The following is a 6,052-nucleotide window of genomic DNA, read 5'->3' as shown; positions in this document are numbered from 1 at the left end:
ACAGTTTTAAATTATTACGAAGATGATTAATTTTTTACAACGCACATGCTTCTGTGACTAAATATAATTTAATTTCTGTCCGATTTTTATGTGCTCAAAATTAATTTGCGTCGTATGTACATCATATAATTAATGATGAAAATTAAGAGCATTTAGTGCGTAATATACTTAATGTGGGACTCGCGCTCTTTAATTGTATTTGCCTTCTTTGGCTTCACCTTTGTTGACGAATTAACAAAATCATTAAGTATGTGTTAAGAACAACACCAATATCTTTAAAAGAGGCTCTTGAGGCATTTGTAAATATGCCTAAAAACGTCTAGTTTCAAGGTGCTTGTGTTAGTCTTCAAACAACAATATCATCTAAAGACGGTAATCAAAAGCACAATTCCCATCTTAGAGGTGACCGTTCTCCAATTATGCCTAAAAAATGTTCTTTAATTATAAATTTTCATATTCAAAGGGCATTAGAGGTGGTCACACATTGGGCGACATTGCCAAAAGAAGATTTAAAACAAATAAAGTTTAGCCCAAAGAAATGAACAAGGAAACTATAGCGCATTGCCACATTGACAAATTCGAAAAGATACCTTTCCTGAAACTAACGAAATAAATACGTCATTACTCGTTCAAAATAACTCAAAATAAGGCCATAATACCACTATATTCAGGTTTTGTTCGAAACATTTTAACGTTTCTCTAACAAAATTATAACTTTTAAGCAACTAAACGGTTACCTTTGTAACTTTAGCACAAACCCGCCTGCTTTAGACCTTACATACTTCACTCAATTACGATAGAGCAATAAATATGCATATGAACAGCTGAATCGGCTTAAGGTGCGGGATCGATTCTACTGGGTAAATTACAAACAAGATGTGAAGGAATGGTGCAAGAAAATGTGCAGTTTGTGCCACAAGCAACGGGTCAGTAAAAAAGAAGAAGGCACCGATGAGGCAACGGCCACGGTCATCCCGGCGATGACCACCCCGGCACCGATTTCCCGGTAACCATTTACTTCCCGGCTTCGGTTACCCCGGCGATCTAAACTCGGCTATGGGCATTGGGCAATCCCAGCTTCGGTCGTCCCGGTAATTTGAACTTTGCGGTCGGAGGGATGGAAAACATTTAAGACGCGGTAAAACATATGAAGTAAATTCATGTTTATTATATTGAAACAATTCACCGGAATTAAGTTCTCTTATTTGTTACTGTATAGAGTCTGATTTTTCCTTTCCAGATATAATACAATCTGATCTATAGTATCAAATTGAAATTATGCCATTTATAGTAGGTATAACTACTTTTAGATTTGCATTTTAGAGCCACTTTTATTAACATTCTATACGCCTATGTCCGGTAGTTTTTTAGTTATGGCATTTTAAAAGAAGAAAATGGTAGCAACCCTTGACACTTTCTCAGACTTTCAGACGTCGCTCAAAAAAATTGTTACACTGACAGTACGTACGCAAATCACAAGCACTTACAGAGAGTAACTGCTTCCTCCGTGAGCATGAGTTTTTTAGATGCCCCTTCGCCCCCGAGGAGAGAGAAATGTTCAGTTACGATTTAACGCAATCTCGGATGCAATGGTCCAGTGGGCAAGATCCCCCGGTTGCACCCGGGTGGCTCAGGTTTGATTCTTTGGTCACAATCACGTACGCAATTCAGCGGAGTTGGACATTAGGTTATTTGTAGATTTAAAATTGTCTTCTCAATTTTTTTCAGAAGCACTCAAAACAACAATATCTACACGAGAAATGCGCATGCCCACAAGCAAGTAGTTACTCTCTATAAACGTTCGTCGCAAATATTAAAAAAAAACAGAAAATGGTTTCTACTTAAAAAAACAAGATGGCATCAACTTCTTGTATTTACGGAAGCGGTGCCATCTTAAAATTATTTTATTTCAATTTTGAATTTCAATGGTCGTTTATGGCTGTGAACAGTGGCGTAACTAGGTAGGTGCCAAAGGTGCCGCGGCACCGCGCTCTGAATGGAGGCGCTGAAGCACCGAGGGCACTAAGTCGGGATGGGCATCGCGGTGTACCGTATAGGCCAGTCATAAAAGACAAGAACGGCGGTTAAATTCTAATAGTTTGCTAAAGACGAATACAGGGTGCAGTGAAATATAATTAAAACTAAATTTACGGTCCTTTAAGATGAACGGAACATCCAAGGGATTTTAGCGCAATTTTGTGTGGCAGATCAGTACTTTTATTAGCCAGTTTTGACTCCACAATCAATAAGATCTTGTCAGGGGGCTGCCACATTCCCTTTGTCGGTACCCACTTCTGACGCCCCCACAGACGTCGGAGGTATACAAAGTTTGAATCAAAACACTTGTACCACGCTATGATAAGCGCCTCAATATGAATGGCGACTATGTTGAAAAATAGCCTAAGAGTGTAGCTTCCAAACGTACTTATATAATAAAAGTTGTTTCTTACACTGTCTTAATTTTTTATTTCAAAACGTCTGTTACTTTCTGGATGGCCCTTGTAGAACAAAGTTACAGCGGTAGGAAAAGGCTGCAGATCTAAGCTAATAATAATACTTTATTTGTGATATATACAATAGTCTGTATTAGTGTGACCAGCATTTGCACCCTTATTCTAAGACGCAATCATTTCTACAACTTGTACCCTATGTCATAGCTAAATTTGACGCGAGAATTGAGAACATTATAAATGTATTTTTATTCTTCATTGAGTGAAAGACTTCGTTATTCAAAGCATTTTTCTAAAATTTAAGTAGTGCAGTGCTTTTAAAATTTCGTGTAAGTTTCTCTCAAAAATGTACAGTGTTGTATTAATTAGAGCTCAATGATAAGGCGCGCAAATGCGGTAGGGCGCCAAAACCAGATCCGGCACCGCTTCGAAAAATACCTAGTTACGTCACTGGCTGTGAACCAACTGCAAGTTTAGAAACATCTAACGAATGGGCAACGTGAATCCCCCTGTATAAGTAAATTAAAATGTATTTAAAGGCAGTTCCAATATCGTTGACGAAATAATTATTAGTGAATTTCGCTGTTGTCATAAATGTTGTAAATTTGTGTACAAGTGAGTGATAAATAATAGTTAACTGTTACAAATCAATCCATTTAAGAACTATTATAGATGCATTGATAATTAAATGTACCGAAATACATCACGTAATTAAATTCTTGTTACAATATGTTAATGTCTTAAAATATGAAAAACACCCGGGATGTAATGGAAAATGTCGAAAATTGGAAATGTTACCTATACGAATTTGGAAATCTGGAAATGGTACGGATATGCGGTGTACAATTTTGAGTGGTCGTCCCCCTTCTGTGTGCGACGTTTTAAAAGTTTCTGCTGCCGTCGCAATATTTAAAAGGTTGAGAACCGCTGCAAATGGGCAATATGGTTCATCAATGTCTGCATCTGCAACTCTAAGACGTGGTTGTAGATTACCTATAGTTCTGAACAACCGTTTACTTAATTTGTTTGTATTGCTATAATACCACTCATAATTATAGTTTTGCGTAATTTTTTACTTTTATAAGAGACTGTTTATGCTACGGATGGTTCGTTTTTCTTAATTTAATTATTAGATATGTGGAATTATTGACATTTTAATGTGATAATTTCCAGGTGTTTTTCTTTGTGTGCAATTTCCTTATCTTTAGAGTTTATTAGTTGGTTATTATTATTAAAATGGACAGACGTGTTAAAGGTTTTGTTTATGTGATAAGTGTTTTATAAAGTGCGACAAAAATGGTGTGTCTTTAGGAAAGTGGGAGTGATTTGAGATAACACGTTGGTTATAAAAGAAAGTTTTTAGAGAAAATTGGAGAAGAGACGCCTACGCATTTTCCGTTTTGACGGGTATTGGAGTTATTCAAGTTATTAAGTTTTTTATTGGACGTTTGAATATTGCGTTCTTTTAAATAAGTGAAGACGTCATTCCACGATTTCATTCTCGATTTCATTTAAGTAGAATATAACAGAAAAATGTATATTTACTGCGGTTTCTATGGCCACAGTCGTCTAAAATCGGAAAATTTCATATTCTTATTACGGCTGCTGGTGTTGTCGCAGTTTCCCAATGTCGTCTATAACTTTAACAACTTTCTGTAATGTAAAATATTAATTTATCGAAATTACAAAGGGGCGTAGTTAAAAAAGAAACAATTTCTTCAGTAAAACTGAATATATTCCAATCACAAAGTGCTTTTCACTTGAACAATTCTTGTATTGAATTTAAAATTCATGAATGATTTTGTACGGTTTATGTGCTCGCTCACGCTCACTTAAAAAACCAGCCACCCGGTATAGACAGAGGGCATGTGTTTGCTTTTTCAAGTAGTCTGCCTTACTTAAACTCAATTAAACGAGTATGGAGCATTTAATATACATTCAGTTCACCTCAATATTTACAGTGCCCTAAAGAGATTCCTTCGTATGTGGGCTCATTCAAAATTCATTTCTCTTCACTGTTATTATTAAATATATAAATTCCGAGGGCGTTACTAGACGGTAAATTAAATTAAACGGTCCCCTGAATATTGACTTTTATATGGTTTGTAAATCCTAAGAACGTGAAATACGAATCCCGACTAAAGGGTGTTATTTTATGGCCTCAAACGTTTGTATTTTTTGAGTAAACACGACTGAGATTTATACCCGACACAAAAGCATTCGTAAATTTTTATATACTTGGGACAAAAGTTAAAATTAAGTGTTGCGGTCGTTAAATTTTCTTAAGACGGTCCTTGAGTTAACTTTCTTTGGTGTCACCGGATATCATATTTAATAGGCAATTCAGACTTAAACCTTATCAACATGCAGTCCACAAATGCCTGTTTAGTATTCGAACAATGGACTTCTCACTTTGCTACCTTGTAACTAAACTACTCCTTGAAACAGTACTCAACTATAAAAATATCTATTTAATTGCCGTAATTCCCTCAATTTTTAAATATTTACAAGCGCGTTTTATTGATCTGGCGCATGTCTAAGCTTTCGAAAATTTGCGCGGTACCACAAGACGCTTTCAGAAGATTGGTACAGAGCTCATTAGTGGAATAATTTCAACCATGGCAAACCATTACTTACCAATTACGATTATGATCTAATTAAACTGAGTCCAGACAAGACTTGCACACAAAAAATTCGTATTGGTGTTTATAACTTAACACAACATTCAACTTCTATTTTAAGTTTAGCACAAATCGCAACGCCAGACAAACTATTTTTACCACAGAAATTATAAGAATAACCTAATAAGTTGTACGAACATTATTCTATTACCGCACTTTCAATAATAAAATATACGCGATGCGACAAATAAAGACAACGACGACGCCGGGAAAAATCAAATTCAAGACTGTCGCTTCTGTGTATCCGTGTAGGTAGCAGTTCTTAACATTAATAAGTCTTAACCAAAGCCAAGTCTATTTCTACTGCAGTTGTTGGTTCACAGACGAAACGTTTGTCCTGACACGCCCCGCAGCGTGTAAACGTATCCTTACTTCAAATTAGTTTGCTATTCTTTGTAAAAACAGGAATTGGGTTTCTTTTTTGCATCCCTTAAAATAGAAATACAATATTCCGTTTGATAATGCTACGCAAAGCTCAATCCCTCGCGCACCTCTCTATCATATTACAAAAGTTCCTTTGCTCAAGCAATATGTTTGAAATATAAATCATTAGTCCCGCAAAGCAACATGGTTGTGCCCTTTTGGAACAATCTTTACGCCGTTTTGGCAGGTAGTAATCTTACGTCGTTTCAGAATCTTCATTACGAAGAGGTTATTATCGGTTTCTGTGTGGGCCATTATACTAACGTCACGTTTTCCAAATGGAAGGATGAGTTCCTCATCGATAAGCATTTTCTTTACTACCTACGCAAAAGGATTCAGGTGGAAACCTCATTAAACACCCTTGAGATACTTCCTGGTCCTGTGGCAGCTTCTAGTTTCCCATTCCCGTGTTGCCGTGGTAACTAGCAAGAATCAGTTTACTATTTGTATTTGATGTTATATTGCTACTCACTATCTGGAGCGAGGGAAAATTCAGTT

Source organism: Photinus pyralis, unplaced genomic scaffold, assembly GCF_008802855.1.
Source record: "Photinus pyralis isolate 1611_PpyrPB1 unplaced genomic scaffold, Ppyr1.3 Ppyr1.4_LG3a, whole genome shotgun sequence".
NCBI classification, from domain to species: Eukaryota; Metazoa; Arthropoda; class Insecta; order Coleoptera; family Lampyridae; genus Photinus; species Photinus pyralis.
This window is presented reverse-complemented; position numbering follows the sequence as displayed.